Source organism: Haliotis cracherodii, unplaced genomic scaffold (genome assembly GCF_022045235.1).
Source record: "Haliotis cracherodii isolate W230 unplaced genomic scaffold, xgHalCrac1.p SCAF_6, whole genome shotgun sequence".
NCBI classification, from domain to species: domain Eukaryota; kingdom Metazoa; phylum Mollusca; class Gastropoda; order Lepetellida; family Haliotidae; genus Haliotis; species Haliotis cracherodii.
This window is the reverse complement of record NW_027266319.1, coordinates 31867033-31888020: the sequence shown is the minus strand read 5'-3', so window position 1 is coordinate 31888020 and position 20988 is coordinate 31867033. Positions and strand designations below refer to the sequence as shown.

The 20988-nt window shown below is 37.4% G+C and overlaps 1 protein-coding gene across 2 annotated transcripts in view; it reads left to right on the top strand.

Moving 5' to 3' along the window:
- Window positions 1–20988, top strand: part of LOC139444618 (uncharacterized) — an 86138-nt gene that overhangs the window by 46544 nt on the left and 18606 nt on the right. Inside the window, exon 1 of one of the 2 annotated variants that reach the window (XM_071225526.1) lies at window positions 7581–7686. The exons of the other annotated variant lie outside the window; for it this stretch is intronic. The gene's annotated coding sequence lies outside the window, so the exon portion shown is untranslated. Of the gene's footprint in view, window positions 1–7580; window positions 7687–20988 lie in introns of those variants that run through there. 2 annotated transcript variants of the gene reach the window in all.

Sequence of the window (20988 nt, the reverse complement as noted above, 5' to 3'; positions counted from 1 at the left end):
CGCTATTGTCGCCGTGATGTCGCTGGAATTGTTGACTGACGTTAAACACCATTAACTCACTCACTCAATATGCTTTTTCCGCCGTGATGTTGCTGGAATGGTGGACTGACGTTTAAGACCATTCACTCACTCACTCAATCAACCCGCTATTGATGTCGCTGGAATTGTGGACTGACGTTAAACAAATTGTTTGATAGGCATTACTTAGAAGTTGACGGATGACAAGATAGACACAATTCTTATGGATAACAACTTCTTTAATACTGTAAAAGGCGACGTTTCGGTATAAGGATCTATACCGAAACGTCGCCTTTTACAGTATTAAAGAAGTTGTTATCCATAAGAATTGTGTCTATCTGGACGTTAAACAAAATACACTCACACATTAACTCATTCCGCTACAACGTCTTTAGATATACTGTGTACGACTTGAATAGAATCTCTGCTTGGGGATTTCTTAACGTAATCATGCATGTATTTTGGGGACTTTAGCACACAGGCAGGTAGAGTCAGGCCTTAATCAATACAGTCCAAGACAATCTGGTTATAATGCACATTGGAGAATATGGCATTATATCAAGGTTGACATCATGACCATATTAGTGAAATAATGACCTAATTGGCATAATATAGAAAGGTATAAGAACCTAAACACATTCACTTCACACAACGTGATTTATCCAAGTTACATCTATACACACTGTACAATTCTGAATAATAATTTGGCTTGAAAAGGTCTTTGACTGAAGTTGGACTAGAGCCAGCAGATAACCTAGCTAGAGTTCCAAATATGTCTCAGCATTGCTTCCGGCTTGTCCTTAGGATTCAGTCTCACGACATCTCATGATTTCGAGCATATAGAATTTGCAGACAGGCACTGATGGCAGAGTACTAATTTGTTTGTTATGTTAGAAAAGTTAATGCATTTTAATGTTTCCCGGAAGAAAGAACTTAGTCGCCGCTACCTTTTTAACTGTTTGTAACTAGTTAACCACTGGACAACATTTCCTTTCACGGTTACAATTACTTTGTAATGAAATACAATACAAATATAATGTACCTAAGTGCTTATGACTTTGTAATTCTTTGATTTCTGTGCCATTCCTATACAAGTTAGGTTTCCGGCTAGGGTTCACATAATGGATAAATTGACTAGATTCAGTTTTTTTCGAGACTAGATTTAACTTGCATCTTGCATCCTATTCTGAAATTTTGTCTAAGTCATTACTGATATTACAAACGCCGCAATATAACTGGAATATTGTTAAAAGCGGCGTTAAACCCAACTCACTCACTCACTGATATTACAAGCAGCTTTATCCGGATCGTCTATGGTCAAATAGAAAGATGTGTCATCAGCAAAAAGTTTTATCATACTATTCATTCCTTCAATAATATCCCTGATACAAATAATAAACAATAACGGTCCTAAGACCGAGCCCTGTGGTACACCTACCAAGACTGCCTTTTACTCGAACTATAGCCATTCACAACTTAATGTCGATTTTCTAAGTAACTTTCAAACCATCTCAATAACTTTCCACTGATACCAAACAATTGTAGTTTATGAATTATTCCTTTGTGCCAAACTTTATCAACAGATTTACTCATATCACAAAATACAGCTCTAACTTCCCTACCTTCACTAAAGCCTTTGCAAGATAGTCTCTAAATATGTCAACTGATTTGAGATGGCATCCTGCATAAATCCACATTGTAGGTTATAGTACGTGTAACATTATTATTCATTAAATAGTTCTACACATATTTGGATATACATTTTTCAATTATATTTGCTGAACAAGTTTGGAGTTGTACCAAACAGTACAGTAAGGCAAAACATGTATTATTTCGTAAAAGGCTACGATTTAAATTCAATTCTAAATGGTAATTCAAATGTAACGACAGTAACAAATCTTGAAATTTTGAAATCGGTGCACAGTTTTATTCTATCGTCTTGCCGATTTAGAGATTGTGTCTGAGATGATGGCTTTGCTATATGATACTGCGATGTTGTTATGACGTAAATAATAATGTAACTGTAGTTATGGAAGATAATTCAGTAATTAAACACTTACAGAACAATACTTACCTTTAATGCCAATTATACAATGTATGCTATTGCTATGTCTCATGTTACTATCAATATATTGCTATTTGTATATGTATCATGTTTGGGAAAGTCATTCAGAAAAGCAAAATTTGCTTGTTTGCCAATCCCTCCACTTTTATAGAAATGAATATGTTTATATCACTTTGGAGCGCGACTAGTCTGTACATTGTATGTTCATTCACGCTATTTTGTTATGAATAGGAATGACAAGAGTTTCTTTCCATAGTGATGGTAATAGTGCGCGCTGCAGAGAAATTGAAATGTTTAGACAGGTTTAGAGCTGAAGAGTAAGCTGTACTTTTAAGTATACTGGTGGAAATGAATAAGGGATGATTAAGTATTAGACACAGTAAAATGATGTGCTTTCATGGGTTAGCAGGCATATCTACCAAATAGGCGTTGGAAACAATGCACACAAACACATCTCAACATTTGTTTCTGACATGTGTTGAATTTTTATGCTCGCTATTTCAAATGTACCAACAGTGAAGCTATTTCTCCTACATTTTTCACTGTTCACTTATTCGTTTCCGTCGGTATATTATATTTCCAATACCATCAGAGTTGCCTTTGCGGTGTCCACGGGCAGAGGTATATCCATAACTTCACCAAAATTACATTTACTTATAGATTTTCTTATTTAAGGGTGGGCGGTCCATGTCACGGTTACACATGCAGGATAGGTCCTCAAAGAAAGTTGTTTTTTATTTATTTTTCAACTTTTATTGTTCCCAGAGTTATAGATTAACACAGTATTCCGTCAAAAACATATTTTGGATTGTATAGAATGACACAATACACTCTTTAAAAAATCTCGATGAGAATAATAACTCACTATCAATTATCAGCAAGTCAGTGTTCAGACCATCTAGTTCTGCTGAGGAATAATGACACACGCTACGTTTAAAGGAATGACATTTAGGGATTATGTTTTTTATGGTTACAAATATTGGACAGTGGTCATTACAAACTGGATCAAGCACACCCGAGCACCGTGCACTATTAACGTCTGTCACAAAACAGTAAGTCTATCATCGTTGAAATGTTCGGGGATCCTCGTAGGCTCTCTAATAATTTGTGAAAGTCCATGCACCATTTGCAAATACAGTAAACTACGGTTATAACGAACTCAAAGGGACCACTAATTTTAGTTCGGTATAACCGTAGTTCGTTATAAGCATATATACAGCTTTAATGCAGCAAATTTTAGGGACAAAAAATAAGTTCGTTATATTCGTCACTTCGTTGTTGTTTTAAACATATTTTATTGACATATATGGTCAACGGGATTGGGCAAAAGTTATCCAACTTAGGTGGCCCTTTCCCTACTCTATATGTACAGACATTGATTATACATACATATACACATATACATACGTATAAAGAAATACAAACATATAAACATAATCATATATACACACAATCATACATACTCATACATACATACACATACTCAAATACATATGCACATATTACATTTATAGTAACAAAGAGAAATATATATACACAAGAACATAAACATAATGTTTGCAAGAATAACATAGACATGCATAAGAATTGCCTATAGACACAGTTTACTTGTATATACACATTAATCCAAAATACATGCAAGACTACATATATAATTACACAATCATACATACACTTATGTACATTTACATATATGCTTACATACACACACTACGTGTACATACATACACATATACCCTTGAATACGCATGCATACATATATATACATACACATACACATATTTACACACATACACCAGGATACATATACCCGTAAACATTATGTTTACAGAAGGAGGTAGAGATACACATGTATTCATATACATGCATGCAGTTTATTCACTGATGGCGTAATTAATAATAAATGGTCGCAGAGCGATATTCTGTATTAATGATAAAGGGTTACTCGAATCTATTAGTCGACAGTATATATTTTTGAACGCTGTTGAAGATGAGGTTATTTTGACTGTCAGATAGGGATACATCACCGTCAGTTCGTTATAAGCGTGTTCGTTATAAACGTAGTTTACTGTACTCCATTTCGGGATTATTCTCGAAGTATATCAATATTGAAATCTGCTGCAATTACAGTGTACATGTTCATATCAACTGCGTCCCCTGTCGATTGATCAGTTATATACGCTTCTTATCTGCACGATACACAATACCGATTAAGTAGTCGCGAGTTTTACATTTAACATGTATTCATATAGCCTCTAGCCCAGCTATAAGAAGCTAAATCATTTTTTGGGCACACATATTACCTCTAACTATATATTTACGCCTTCCCCTTGAGTTGTCCTGTCTTTTCTAAATGGAACCTTGAACCAGGAACAATTATCTCGCTTTCATGTATATCTGTGTGTAACCATGTTTGAGATATGCAAATTACATCATAATGTCTAACTCCACTTTCAAGGATACAGTAAAGTACGGTTATAACGAACTCAAGGGGACTACTAATTTTAGTTCGTCATAACCGTAGTTCGTTATAAGCATATATACTCGTACAGCATATCTACAGCAAATAGTCGGGACCAAAAGAGTATGTTCGTTATATCTGTCTGTTCGTTATAAGCCTGTTCGTTATAACCGTAGTTTACTGTATTTCGTTTGTCTTTCATACTGCGAATGTTTCAATACCTCACTTGGGACTGCCAGGAATCTAAGATAGTGGGTTCGAATCCTGCGAACATTCCTCACATGCTGACGTATTAAACTGAAATACTGTTGAAATCAATCGTCACCACTCGCCCATTTCCGTAGCCAGCAAGAAGACTCGCCCCCCTATCGATGAATGTTATGTGCAAAAATACGACAAACCAATCCGAATGCGAATATGACTTCGGTCAAAGAATCCCTCAGGAATAATTTTTGATTTTATATATGTCTTGCATTTAAAAATACACCCAAGATACAGTTACATGCGTTCAATCATCACGGGGGGCACGGGTGGCCCAGTCGTCTAAGGCGCCGCGATTCGCTGTGCAGAGTTGCGTCCCTTGGACACGCCAGAAACCTATGATTGTTGGTTCGAATCCCGGTTCGCCCCGATTATGTTTCTAGGTTTGTCAGCACCATACCCGAGCTCGTGGGTTTCACCGAACTGGTAAACGTCTGAGACCTGCATCACTTCGGGCTTTCCTCCCACATTAAGCTGACACGCCACGATATAACTGGAATACTGTTAAAAGCGGCGTTAAACCCAACTCACTCACTCACTCAATCATCACATATAAAACTGTTAGTCCCGATGTGTTTTCAATAGCATCTGGAATATTCGTGACATATGGGGAAATATACGTGAATCATTACGCAACGAGTTGACAATTCTTTTAGCTATGGGGGCGGTCGGGTAGTCTTATGGTTAAAGCGTTCGCTCGTCACGCCGAAGACCCATGTTCGATTACCGACATGGGTACAACGTGTGAAGCCCATTTCTGGTGTCCCCTGCCGTGTTATTGCTGGAATATTGCTAAAAGAGGCGTAGAACCATACCCACTCATTCATTGTAGCTATGCCCGTTTGCGCTTAGACGGAACCCAGTCTTAAAAATGGCCACAAGTGGGCACGAATCCCTGTTTCGCTTGTCCGGGAATAACACGAGTTGGTAACGAATACTGTTGAAATCGGTGTTACGCCCAACTCGTTGTGGTCATATCGTGGGGTTGTATCTTTTACGAGCGCTTCATTTTATATATATTTCTGCATTGCCTGCTTTGTCAGTGCACACACACAGGTTGTACCGACATTACTCGGAATGTCACGAAGGGATTAAATTGCACCTAGTGCGGAGTGCTTTTCAGTGCATCCAAGAAACATAATCTACACCTATTTGCTTACTCACAGTGAAGGCTGTGATAGCGAGCTACCCCGTCGTTTGTTATGGCTTTTTTTCGGGCCATGTATGTATTTACTGTTTTATTGTGTCTCATGAGCCTTGTGGCTGAGCGCTATGTTTAGATTATACGTTCATTTTCATTGTATACACAGCTAATGTACCGCGTCTCAAGGTGAACTGGTTGCCATCTGTTAACTGCGCCGTGTTGTAAATACAACTATGACTTCTTTTCAATGCGACTTTGCAGTATGCTCTAATGTAAGTAGGAGATACTAAGTCCTTCGTAGGAGATAGTAAGTCCTACGTAGGACATACAAAGTCCTACGTAGGAAATAGTAAGTCCTACGTAGGAGATAGTGATTCTAGGCCACACTAAGTCCTACGTAGGAAATAGTAAGTCCTACGTAGGAGATAGTAATTCTAGGACATACTAAGTCCTACGTAGGAGATAGTAATTCTAGGACATACTAAACCCTACGTAGGAGATGATAAGTCCTACGTAGGAGATATTAAGTCCTACGTAGGAGATAGTGATTCTAGGCCACACTAAGTCCTACGTAGGAAATAGTAAGTCCTACGTAGGAGATACTAAGTCATAGATACTAAGTCCTACGTAGGAGATACTAAGTCCTACGTAGGAGATGATAAGTCCTACGTAGGAGATATTAAGTCCTACGTAGGAGATAGTGATTCTAGGCCACACTAAGTCCTACGTAGGAAATAGTAAGTCCTACGTAGGAGATACTAAGTCATAGATACTAAGTCCTACGTAGGAGATACTAAGTCCTACGTAGGAGATAATAAGTCCTACGTAGGAGATACTTAGACAAAAAAAATCACCGTGGCCCTACTACGCTTCCGTACTAATGCGTTCAATCTGGCATGTGACGTGAAAGTTCAAGGCAGTGGCAATCGTTTATTTGATCACGGTCCCAGACAAGCCTGTGATTGTCATCATGAGCAACGACCTACGCAATTGGGATACCATGACATGCGTCAGCCAAGTCAGTGAGCCTGACACCCGATACCGTTAGTCTCCTCTTACGGCAACCATAGCTTCCTCTTGTTGGGTTGCTGAAACCTATTCTCACTCGGATCATACTGAGTGCGGCGTTAAACAACAAACAACATATAGCGCATGCGGTAAGGAACAGTCACTACGATTCGCACGTCATTTCAAATTACTATGTTCCACCGACTTACCCAACCGAAATCCTTTTTCCTGATCTATTGAATATATATATATATATGTCGTTGAGGAGCTGGCAAATGGATCACACATAATTAAACAGGAGGAAAAATGTGAATTCATCAACACGGAGACAGAAAATCAGTGTGTATATGTGTTGCATTTGCGTATATTTTTCTATGAGAGTTGCTTTACTGAAAGCCAAAAAAATCCCATTATTACATTGCTGACATAAAACATAAACCGCCATGAGGAGAAACGTGTAAAGGTCCAATCACTGACGGTTACGTCACGAATCTATTTGTCATGATGGTGTAGTAAAAATTATCGTTAAATATATGTAACCTCCATCAAAGATTTGCACATTTAATCCTATCGTGTCGGGCGAGAACACGAATCTCGTGAGACGAATGTCACGTGACTAAATGACCCATAATCCAAGGTTGGGGCTTCGCTTGCTGCAGGTGTTCTGTGTTTATCCGCGGCTGTTAATACCCGTTCGTTACCGGTAGAAGCAGGAGAGGCGATCTACAGGTAGGCTCTGTGTTGATTTATGCCGTCGTTATTTGGTCGCTTACCTTCTACCTGTTTAGGATCAATAACGGGTGGACCAAGTGTGGACGTCAATGATGACCAGAGACCGGCAAACTTACTATAGGCGTGTATATGTGTCTTTAACCACAAGTTGATAGTTTCACAGGGTCGAGTGATAAGCTTAGGCAATCGTGACATTTGCCTGTTCTCTGGACAGCGTACACGTTACTATGAAGCGTTAGAGGTGGACATAGATCTGCACTTGCTGTAAAGGCCTATTTGAGCTTTTTAGGGTGGAATTATCACTAATACATGATAGATCAACTTCTTAATTACAGGTGTAACGTTATGTCAGAGTTGTCAAATACAATGTAAAATATATATTCTGTTTGTTCGGGCTGAGAATTTCACAAGTCAATCATTTATTCCTCTAAATATATAATACTTCAATTTTTGTCTTAATATTTTCATGGAAACAAGCGTTATAGGACATAAGTATTAAGTATCATAAGGAAATTGTACTATAGTGTATACTATGGACTTGCATTTGAAACAGTGAAGTTCGTGTTTGTTCCCACAATACATTGCAATAACAGTACATGTAATAACGGTGCATTTGCCTTATGGCTGTTATAGTGATTGTAGTTTCCGACACTCTTGGATTTGGAGTTTGCTGATTAGAATCTGTCGACAGCTTGCATTCCATAGATTTATGAGACCGGTGGGAAGTGAATATAGAAGAGAGAAGAAGAATGATAGTTTATTTAAGTGTCACATGTTGTATATAAGCAGGTAAATTACATTTTATTCATATTAAAAAAACATACAACGTCCGACCAAAGAGGCCCACGAGACACACGTGTCACTAAGATAACAATAAAAATGCACAGAGTGCATGTAGTTAAATAATTGATAAAATCTTTAAGATTTAAACACATTTTATTAAGGATAAATGTTAACACATAATTTACGACGCTGAAACATTTGATATACTAGGGCAGATAGGATTTTACATAAATAACAATCACAAATTTGCATTAAATAAATATACTGTTATAGTGATTGTTGTAATAACAATGCGATAGAGTTGTGGTTTCCGACACTCTTGGATCTGTGGATTGGAGTTTGTTGATAAGAATCTGTCGACAGTCTGCATTTGATAGTTTTATGAGCCCAGAGAGAAGTGAATATAGATTTTGTTGTAGTGTACAGAGGACAAATTGAGCTGCATTGATTCCCTTACAATATTGCAATATAATAATACAGGTTAAATAAATCCAAAAAATATTTTACAAGCATATAGAAAGGCCTATCCAACAATTAACAAATGCCTTACATACAAGTCACAGCAACCTCCCTCTTTTGCATCCTCATCATTGTTGTTTGCTACATTATTCCCACACCGTCTGTGGTGGTAGCCGGGGATTTTTACTAATAATCACTTGATCATGCTCACAGTGTTGATATCCGTGAAGATCCAGGCTAGGCTTGGTCATGAGCAACCCTTGCTTGTCGTAAGAGACGAATAACGGGATCGTGTGGCCAGACTCTCTTACTTGGTCGATGCACGCATTGTACCCCAGACAGACAATAGTTTAATAACGTCTCACTTCTGTACATACATAAAACAGCTTTGTACAACTTGACATAGATAGAATGTACAGACCATTCAACAGAATTATGAGAGACAAATTATCATAAAATTTATACATAAATGATATAATGATGACATAGTAAAAAGTTATCCATATATAAGATGTTGTTTTAGGATTAAGAATTAAAAAACAGACTTTGGCAAGTATAAAACACACACTGGAGTCACTGAAAATTAAACAAAGTATGTCGATATCAGGTATATCTAAAACATTATAAGATTTAGCAATACATTCATTATAATGAGTTTTCCCATTTGCGTTGATCGATCGATGCTTGTGATGTCAATCACTGGATTAGAGATCGATGATGTATAGCTGGGCAATTGCTGAGTGTCATGGCGTTGACGTGGACTTCAGCCTCTGTATGCTTTGGGTACAATAACTGCTACCGGTACCTTTCTTAATCAAGTGAATAAAATATGTTAAAATCTGTCATGTAATCAATGTAAAAATAATACCGAGTTAAGATGTTAAGGGTTTCAAATGCCAATAACTTAACCATTATAATACTAATCATTACCGTGTCCAAACGCTTTGTAAGCCATTTAAAGTCATTTGTACGTTTAGATATACATGAATATCATGCTGAACGCTTCATCATCCACTGTGTGTTATTAATTGTAATTATAATACATTGTGTACAAAGTAGTTTTGTACGGGAGAGGTCTTCAGACATGACCGCCATTACGAATTTTGGCGAATCCTATTTTCAATATTTATTAAAAATAATATATTGTTTAAAACATGAGTCAACTCTGTCCCCATTGTTACTACAGCTTCTGAATGCCAGGGCAATAACTAAAATTGTTGAAAACACACCTCATCCGGGTTGTTTATGCAACCAAAGAATGTAGTTCATACAACCACACCCAGCTTTAGATTTTGTTGCTCAAATAACACGCTGTTCAAAGGTTAAACCCTGAACAGTGAGTTCTGCAACGTCTCGTGTACCTGCCGCATTAACAATTGCTGATTGTTGTGTAGGACCTGTTCACCCGTTGGAGTTATATAGTTGTTTCAGTAAATGGAGGTGGCCTTTTGTGCTTACCTGGGGTATTATTCAGTAACAATGCCATAATTAGAGACGGTGAACTGAATTGTTAGAATTAGATTCACTCTATGTTAACCTTGATATGTATAGTATAAACAATCTGGTATGCGTGAATGTATTATAAACGTGTTTTTAACATGATTTATGTTCTCATATTTTTTGATATTTTACAATATGTTACTGAATTAACTTTTTTGAGAAGTTGGAGTACTAAGTAAGGATATGATTTATGTATGAACAATTTCTTTATTACAATAAGAAGCGATAACGGTGTTAGAACCTACACCGAAACGTCGTGCCTAATTGTAATAAAGTTGTTCGTCCAAAAATCTTATCCTTAATTGTTACTGAAGTGTTTTAATGAAAAATGATTTTCCTCTTCTTGTTTAACTTCAATGACAGCTTAGGATATTTACACCTTAGTTATCTATAACCTGCTTATTCATGATAATTTAATAGGAACGCGGAAGCATGAATTTATAACATGCATGAACCTGTCGAACTCGACCTTAGTATATAACATGTAGATATCACACAATTTTCAAAGTCAAGGCTATAGACAACGATAAGCTAAATGATATCCAGTAGAAATTCTGGATATCTGCAAGATATAAATATTCCTAAGGATCCATATATAGAATTGTAAAAAATGATTGTTCAAATATTTATTAAAACTATTTATTAAATACAGATAGAAACGATTGGATAACTTAAGTTCAGAAAATCTAATCAGTATTATCATATAAAACCAAACAGTGCGACAAACACTGTGCCAATAGTTTTAAAAAACACTCATCGAACTTATAAGGTTGGACCCGTTGTATTACCTTATATTCACAAATACAAATATTTTATATTATTTGTTTCTGATTAGAAGCACATCGAACATGCCTCGTTCCGTCATATTGATGACGGTGATGATGATGATGATGATGATGATTATACCAAGTGAAACCTAGTAACGCTGCAGGACACTCAAAGATTCCCATATGACTTCCAATTTTTATTAGTTAAATAGGAGGTATGTTTTATCAAAATATTACAAAACATGACAAGTGTAAATTTGTCATGGTAATTTGTAAACATATTACATGGTAAAACAATATAATTATGTATGATTTTGTCATGGCCATGTCGTCACTAACGACATACACCTTGATGTCTTATAGATACAGTAGCATCACCATCCCGAACGCATTAAAAACTTGCTCACGCTGACATCATCAACATCGTATACTGTTTCATTAAAATAAAATTTAATTTAAACTCATCGAAAACATACTTTGAAATGAATTCCATTGAAAACAACACTGCAAGAAGACGATGTGGGTGGCTAAACACATCTTCCCGAGGCAAGAATTTCCACAGCCTTCATCACATTTCCACCAGCTCGGATATAGGGTCGTGGGCACTCTTACCTCGGAAAGATGGAGCTACAGTACTGTTCAGAACACACGTCCCCTCGATCGCGACCAGGGCGCGAAGGGAACATAGTTTTGCATAGTAGTGTACACGTGGTCCTTTTTTCTAATGAGGACCAGTCTAGTCTGAATAGAGATAGTACAATTACATGTTTGCATGTAATACCGAAAGACACGAATCTCTGTTGAGCGTGGAAATTAGCTATTCTTAATGACGGTCTGTATACTGTGATCCACAAGGTACTAAACCGGGGTTACCAAGGTAACAACACTACAACATATTTCCCGTTAGACACACACAAGGAAATATTACTTGGGATTTTCTGTTCATATGAAGTGGGGGCACGGAGTCTTCAGTTTTCTAAGGCGCCAAAATTTGTTGTGCAGAGTTGCGTCCCTTGTGCGTTCTATAAATGTAATTTTCGTGGGTTGAATCCAAAATGTGCCCTGAGTTTGTTTCTGGTTTGTCAGCACCATACCCGTGCTCGTTGGTTTCACCGAAGTGGTAAACGTCTGAGACCTGTATCACTTCGGGCTTTCCTCCCACAAGCTGTCACGCCGGGTTATAACTGGAATACTATTCAAAGGGGTGCTAAACTCACTTATTCAATAAAACCCGGTGAGTGAAACTGCCTTACGTTGTGTCGGTAAAGGACAATCAGATGAGAAGCGTTTCGAAATTTGACGTTGTCCCACTGTCAAGCGTATACCTCGTATTTAATTTGGAACCGGGCGCTTAAGCGCTTTCTCCTTTTGACTCGGTGTGTATTGGGGACCCAATGTGAAATATAGGAAATATCCATACGTTTTACAGTTCCTATGGGTGATCGATCGGCAACCATTTTTTAATGAATCGACATGTAGGCTATCGATGTATAATCATACGCACGTTATTGTGCGTGAAAAGCCTTAACATATTCAAAAAGGGTTTCCGTAGCAAGAAGGGAGAGCAATCTGAATCAAGAGTTCTTCAATGTCATGGTAGAATGAATTATAATGGCCCTTTTCAGCGACCAGAATGCACATATTGTAAGAAATCAACCAATCAGAGGACCGCCTTGTACCGGATCATCATATGTTTATATGAATAAGAGCTAGAAATTGTTCATTTCAACAATTGCATGTTTATGAGGATGAAATGTGTCACAAAGGCTGATTTTTTTAGTTTTTCGGGAAGCGTTGTTCTATTATATGAACGTGAGCAAGTCTTTGTTCCCAAGCTAATATTCTTACGAAACAAAACATTCATCGTAGCTCACCCCATAACTCATTATATTTTGTCATGAAGATGGGGAAAAAAACGGAAGAAAAAAGGGCTAGTCGTCAGCCGTTTAATCATTCCATAATTGTCAAACCATTTTGGTATATTTTTCCGCAACTTTAAAATTTGACATTTCGAATGAAAGGGACTCTTTTCCTTAAACGTACGGTCCCTTGCAGGTACAGCTATTCACGATATGAGCACAGGTGAGATTGCAAAGCGTTATTAGGGCAGGTAAACATTACAAAGATGCGTCAAGCACTCAGATGCTTCAGGATCCCGGCATGGCTTATCCAGGGTTCAAAGTACAGCGTGAAGGAAGATCTCGGATAGTTATCATAATATGAGCGAATCTTTCATTGCGACCTACGCCCAGCAGATCCTGGCACGATAAAGGGACGCAACTCTCCGAATTTTCAACGCGTTGCGGCGCTATGGACAAGTGTTACTCAGACACAAAGTAAATAAAGATCGGGCGTTAAGTTTTTGTCAAAACAATATATGTACTATTAATCTTGGCAGCGGATATAAACTAGTTTTTAGACCAACTTCTTCAATAATATATACGGGGTCACGAGTGGCCTAGTCGACTATGGCGCCGCAATTCGCTGTGCAGAGTTGCGTCCTTGACACGACAGAAACCTATGATCGTGGGTTCGAATCCCGGTTCGCTACAATTTGCTTCTCGATTTGTTAGCACCATACCCGTGGGTTAAACGTAAACGTCTAAGACCTCTATCACTTCGGGGTTGCCTCCCAGATCAAGCTCACACGCCGTAATATAAATGCATTACTGTTCAAAACGGCGTTAAACCCAACTCACTCACTCAATAATCTATACTACATGACACATGAAATCAGATAATACATTGCAATTGAGGTGATGACATCATTTCTCGAGTTATTAAAATAACGCAATAAGATATATAACATGTTAATTCACTCTGTCAGCTACGTTGGCCCATAAGGGACATGGAGTCTGTTTTTCCATATTTTGATATTTCACATACTTTTATCGTAACCTTTTGCAAATTAACACGATTTGTCTTACAAATATGTGATAAATCATGTGTAAAGAAGATATTGAATCGCTGAAAAGTGAAACGAAAATGTCAAAAACTAAAATGAAAACGTCAAAAGCCAAAACGAAAATGTCAAAACGATATAATATCTAAATATAACCTGCAATACAATGCTTAAAGACGGCCCGCAGTGTTATATTCGGATACAGACCGCTGGAAACAGTTTTGCACAAGGTAAACAAACTGATTATTGTTGGCTAAACTGAGAAAATTATGTACACATATATGTTGGGTATTGCTACGCCGGGGGTTATGACGTTTAGTATTTTACCATTCAGTGGTTTATGTAATAGATACACATAGGTCCAGTTTCAGTACTGGTACACGTTCTCTGTCTGTCTTAGCTTAGAGCACAGGTCAATACTCGAGTTTCACGAACTATATTTACACTGGTGATGGCACAAACTTCACCCTTGACATTCGATTACACGATTTTCAATATGTTTACGGTTCGTACAGTCAAATGCGTGTGGTTCAAGTCCTGTCATGCTGAATGTACGAGTTTCATGAAGCACGAGATTTTCATACCTATATACACTGAGTGAGTATGGTTTTACACCGCTTTTAACAATATTCCAGCTATGTCACGGCGGGCGACACCAGAAATGGGCTTCACACAGTGTACCCATGTCGGGAATCGAACCAGGGTCTTCGGCGTGACGAGCGAACGCTTTAACCACTAGGCTACCAGACCTCCCCCTATATATACACTGTATATCTTACAGCACTTTTTATCAGCCTATCAATGTATTCCATCTATCCGATGTAGTGAACACACAGTGGACGAAAATATTGACTATTTTGACTTGTGCCATATGTTCCCGTGTTTTTTAGTTGAACAATTGACTTGCCTTTGCATGTGTTTGTGACGGGTGTAGGTTTGGAATTCTTGTAAAACAATAAAGAACCAATGTAACAAATATAACTTTTGTTACATTTGCTCGACCCGTTAAGATCCGGGTTAGAATAGGTTTTCATGTAACCCATGCTTGCCGTAAGAGACGACTATGCTTGTCGTGAGAGGCGACTAACGGGATCGGGTGGTCAGGCTCGCTGACTTGGTTGATGAATGTCATCGTATCCCAATTGCGTGGATTGATGTTCGTGATGTCAATCACTGGATTGTCTGGTTCAGACTCGATTATTTTTAGAGACCGCCGTCGTATATATTGCTGAGTGCAGCGTTAAACAACAAACAAAATGTTAAATTTGACCTCTTTCTAAGTGGCATTGTGTGTTCACAAAAAAGAACCAAATTGTTAAATTGGAAGCGTTGCACATTTTAATTTTGATTATAATAGATGGCACTTGTTACTTGTATTTATTATAATGGTTATGTTTCTGATTAACTATATATAAGGAGTAGGTTTGTAAGGCCTACAGCAATCGTGTGTTTCAATTAGTATGGCACAACCCGATCAGCTCAAGATTTGAATGCATGTATTCTATTGTTAGTATACAAAGCAATCTGTTTAATCATAACAAACTTTGTTTAACTGGGTTTTAATGCAGATCACGGTGTCATATTACATGTGCCGTTAGAATGCAGAGATTGTCAAATGCAGTGGCGTGTATGTAGGTCAAGTTTAAGCCAGGTATTGCTTGCATATATCTTGGTATTAGTGAATAATTTTTATTATTATTATTTTATGTCAGTTTCAAACCAGAGTTATTCAGTTCATCTGATGCTGGGATCAGTTTTCGCAGAGACCATATACAGTAAACTACGGTTATAACGAACTTAAAGGGACTGCTAATTTTAGTTCGTTATAACCGTAGTTCGTTATAAGCATATATACAGCATAACTGCAGCAAATAGTAGGGACAAAAAAGTAAGTTCGTTATATCCGTCAGTTCGTTATAAGCGTGTTCGTTATAACCGTAGTTTACTGTATGCAGGAAAGACAATTAATGTGTTACTGAAATATGATCCGGTTGGAGCCAGCTGTAACATTTTTTATAACAGTATCCTTACTTTGATATCCTTAAAACTGACTACACGTATTATACCATGTATAGCTGCGTGTATGTTTAATCGACGGTTATCCATAGTGTGTGTCAATGCAAGGGAATAATCAGTCTGGATTACCCGCTGAAACGGATTCCGTTTAAGTAAATGATTGGATAGATATATATAGGTAGGTAAATAAAATAGATGGATACAACTACATGTGCAACAGTCATAACAATGCGAGACAGACGACGTGCACCCTGACCTATGACATATTATATTACTATTTTTTTGTCAAATGCTTTCTACGCTCAAACATCCGGTTCACCCGTGTTCAGGTAGTTGAACAAGGCCCTGCAGTCAAAACGGTCTCATATCAGAACGGCCTCATGTCAGAACGGCCTCAAAACTCAAAAGTCAAAACGGCCATAGAAACGTCATATAACGGACACATGTAAAAACTCAAATGTGTACAGGGTCCAAATTTACTACCCGGGTACCCACCACCCTATTACCCGACGATACCCGGCTACCCACTGTAGGTCTCGGGAGATTTCTCAAAATGTCCGATCGGGAACATTTTAGCATAGCCCTGGCAAAACGTATTAAGATTGTATTAAACAATCTGGTCATTCATACACTGAAGTGTTATTAAGTTACATATTTATTCAACCATATGAAAAATCAAAAGGAATGGGTGCATAATCAGAAAGAAATGCGAGGGTCTACTCAGTACCCACCCGATCCGGGTACCCGAGTTACCTGTCCCAGCCCTAGTACAGGGTACATGTAAGATGTTATTACAATGTTATCTCTTCCAGTAGAGTTGTTTTAACCAATCTCATCAAATTACTTTGATCAAATGGGGATAGATCTTTCAAGTGAAAATAAGTGTTGGAGTTCACAAGAGAGAAGACGGTACGATACCCCGTCTGTCCCTAAAAGGCAAACCAATCAAATATGAAAATCCGCGAAAACTCCGCCGCTACATCCAAAAGAATGGAAGCAACCAGCAAGTGGAAATTCAATATAGCTTTTGAACCCGGGGTGAACAGCTCCCACGACACAGTACTTGTCGGATTTTTACTCTGTGTGACCCGAGTGAGTCAGTGAGTACGGTTTTACGTCGCTTTTAGCAAAACTCCAGCAATCTTACGGCGGACCTGGAAGGGGGGGGGGGAAAGGGAAGCTTCACACATTGTACCCATTTGGGGAGTCGAACCCGGGGCTCAGCGTGACGAGCGTTCGCTTTTAGAGGACAGGCAGTTTTGCAAAATAACAAATAATAGTACCTACAAGACATATATAGTGTAGCATGTCTAAAATTTTGCACGTTAACTTTACAAAAGTTATTTATATTTTTAACATTACTATGCACACTACGCACAAACACAGACTACAGAAAGGCCTCTTTTCTCCGAACAAGAATAATGCTAGACAAAGGTTATAATAACGTCTTTATTATACTTAACTGTGATACCGTTTGGGAAGAGCGATAGCGTTGTCAAGCAACCTTTGTCCACTTTGTCACCCGTAAACTTCTATGCATTGCCTACCACACAAGTCCCGAGAAATACTGGCGATGACACGACCTGACTGAAACATTAACAAAGGCAACAACCAGTCCGGGGAATGGCGTTAGATCAGTGCCCCTTTAACGTAAAGGGCAAAATAGCTGTGAAAGTTAAGCGAATGGCCAGTCATGACACCAGGTGTTCGCGAAAATGCAGATGATGAAGTCATTAGAATTTTTGATGCATTTGCAGCGAATATTGTGGCAAAGGGCTTTGTGCATGCAGTGGTGTATATGTTACAGTCACTGTGTAACGTATGATTGCCTGACGCAATTTATTAAATGGCTAAATATATAGTGTATATTTCAGTCATTTTCCAAACTGACTGAAAATATGTCCATTTATTTGGGAAACTGGCTAGAAATTATTAAGAGGTTCAAAGGGGCTTCGAAACATTACAATATGCTGATGATGCAAGGATTAGAAGCCAACACATTTTAAAACAAGTATACATTGACTTTCGTTTCCTTTTAATCCTATAATTTTCAGTCACTGGGAGAATAAATTAAACATCATTAGTTTAGAATTTGTTATCATAATGAAATAAATTAAAAGATTATCCAGTCATTTTGTAAAATAACTGACATATTTGGGCGTTTTGTGATTTGCCTAAGCGAAAGTTTCAGCCATTTTACACATCAACTGTAACACATATGATGCTGGGAACAGTGAGAATTTCTGGTTTTGATTAAAAAATATTTCGTGGTCATTATGTGATATATATCAGGCATAAACAACAACATATTTATAGATGTTATCACGGCATGGTACATTATCCTGTGTGTGGGATGAAGAGTGGTTTGGCTATTATTCCTCATACAGCACATGTACCGTCCCCAAACACACAAACGTGAACCGTTTTAGCCAATGTCATTTTTAAATTATTTTGTCGAAAATTGTATTTCTCATTTCTCACGAACGGTATCTAAACATCACAGATGTTCCTGGAAGTGTCTGGACACTGACAACCGTCAGTATTGTTACACCTGAGGCTTGTTTCGTGGATCTGTTAGCGCAGACCATATCCCTTGATGGTCAATTCTGACTCGATCTGGTGTTCACACCAGCTGTTAGCTTTTCCATGGAAACAGCAGTTTGAATGCTTTTCTAACAATTTATAACATCACTGACGTTTCCTATCTTACCAAAGCAAATTTATCACATACTAGGTTACATGGGTAGTCATGCAGGTGGTTCACTACACAAAAAACACTATTTTTAGTCCGAAATGGACCCTAATATATCCTGTTACGGCCCGTAATACTAAAATGTCTCATTATTTTCTTCCATGCTATCACAAGTTCTAATGTCTCAATTGGGATTGGTTCATTAAATTTCATTCAATAGAAATTGATTTTTATCACAATGAACATTTCTTAAATTTCGTTCAATAGAAATTGATTTTTATCACATATATGAAAATTTCAATTTCTGTGTTAACTCAAACCACCATCCGGTGGTATATGAGCAATACATATATATAATAACACACATATATACAAAAATACAATGTGATGAAATGGCAACAGTGGTTTACTTTAATACAGAGAGTATTATTTTTACAAATTTACATAGATTTGTAAGATTGTAAGTTCTCATATTTGACATCAAATGCTTAAAGGAAATATTGTGTGACCAGTTTTGATATCTTTTATCAATTAATGTTTTTCTTTGCTGATCAAAATATTCACTTCTAAAGAGGTGATGCAACTCGTCGGCTATGGCTTGGGAGGTGCAAAGCTTACATGTGCGATATTCACCCTCCTAGCGGCCAGTCTCAGTCGGCAAATTGTTGTTAAGGTTCTGAATTTTAAAATTGGAGTAACGATTCCTGATGATAAGAGAAGATATTGTTCAAGTCTGAAATTAGTTTAGTAAATTCTATAATTGCAAGCTGTGGAGCTTGTAGTTAAATCGGTATTCCATTTTTGAAAAAAAAATACATTTTTAGACTAAACATTCGTGACTTACAGAATCCGGTTGATTAACTACAAAAAGTCTACACCTGTTTCATAAGCTCTTAATGAACAACACCCAGTCGTTTCTATTGATATTAGTATTAGTTATAGAATTTATGTATTTCAATATTAGCGTTGAATTTTTTTATAATAGGTCGATTATAACTTATATGTTTGTGCCCAAACGAAAGCATTCTCTTCTATTTGATTATTCTTTTTAGAAATCTCCCAAATTCACCATCAGTTTTCCAACTATATGAAGGCGGTCTGAAAATAATTACACCTTGACCAGATGAATGTATTTAAATAGCAGGGAGGCATAAATATAAGTAATAAGTAAGGCTTGTTTTCCGACCCGATGACTAATGGCTTAAAGATATATAGACCAAATCCTTTATCAGCACAAACCACTAGTAAATGTTTAAATCAATCATTTTGTGTAATATGTGATTGTATGCGTGTGGGGTATTATGTCTTTTGGCATTTTAGATTTTATTATTGATAATTTAACTTTCTCTTTTAAAAGTGTAATATTCCGATTCGGCTATTTTATTGTATTATTTATGTAACTACATTATGTCAGAAGCAAACTCGCTACATCTTTCAATACTTAATTAATATCCTCTTCATGTTTTATCTTTAAATTAAACTCCCCGTGTAGTTACACAGAATGGGGCGTTACGTGTTTCTTTACGGTAGTTTAAAGCTGAATAAACACAAATGTATAGACTTACTGTCGGCGTTCCATGAGCTTATAATTAACTATGAACTGTACACAATTACAGTCGCTTGTCTCATAGATATATGAGATACGGTAGGAGCGGTTGCAGTAACAGACACCTTAAGTCATCGCCGATTACGTCACCGATATTGTTCTCGAGCAGGCAAAATGATAATGTGTACATACAATAATTAAGCAGGATGATCTGATGGTATAAACACAAGGTGGGTATGTGATATTACTTCCTAATACTTACCGACTCCCTGATTGGACTGCTAGCCCTCCAAAACAAAAATACCAAAAACCGACCTAAATTAATAAATCAAATACTTAAAAGCTCCAACGACCTAACTAAGGCAGGCAAACAAATAACCTTCTTGTGGATACCCGCCCACGTAGGAATATACGGTAATGAAAACGCCGATAAAGCAGCTAAACTATCCCTCAAAATCCCAGAAATAAGCTTAAACTTACCCATCTCAAAATCAGAAATTAAAAGTGTAAACAAGCAAAAAATCACCCAAAAATGGCATAACCTATATCTAAACTCAAATAGCCAAATCAAAAAAGTGCTCAGCAAACCACTAACCAAACCAAAAATTCTCCATCCATCCAAAAAAATCGACAG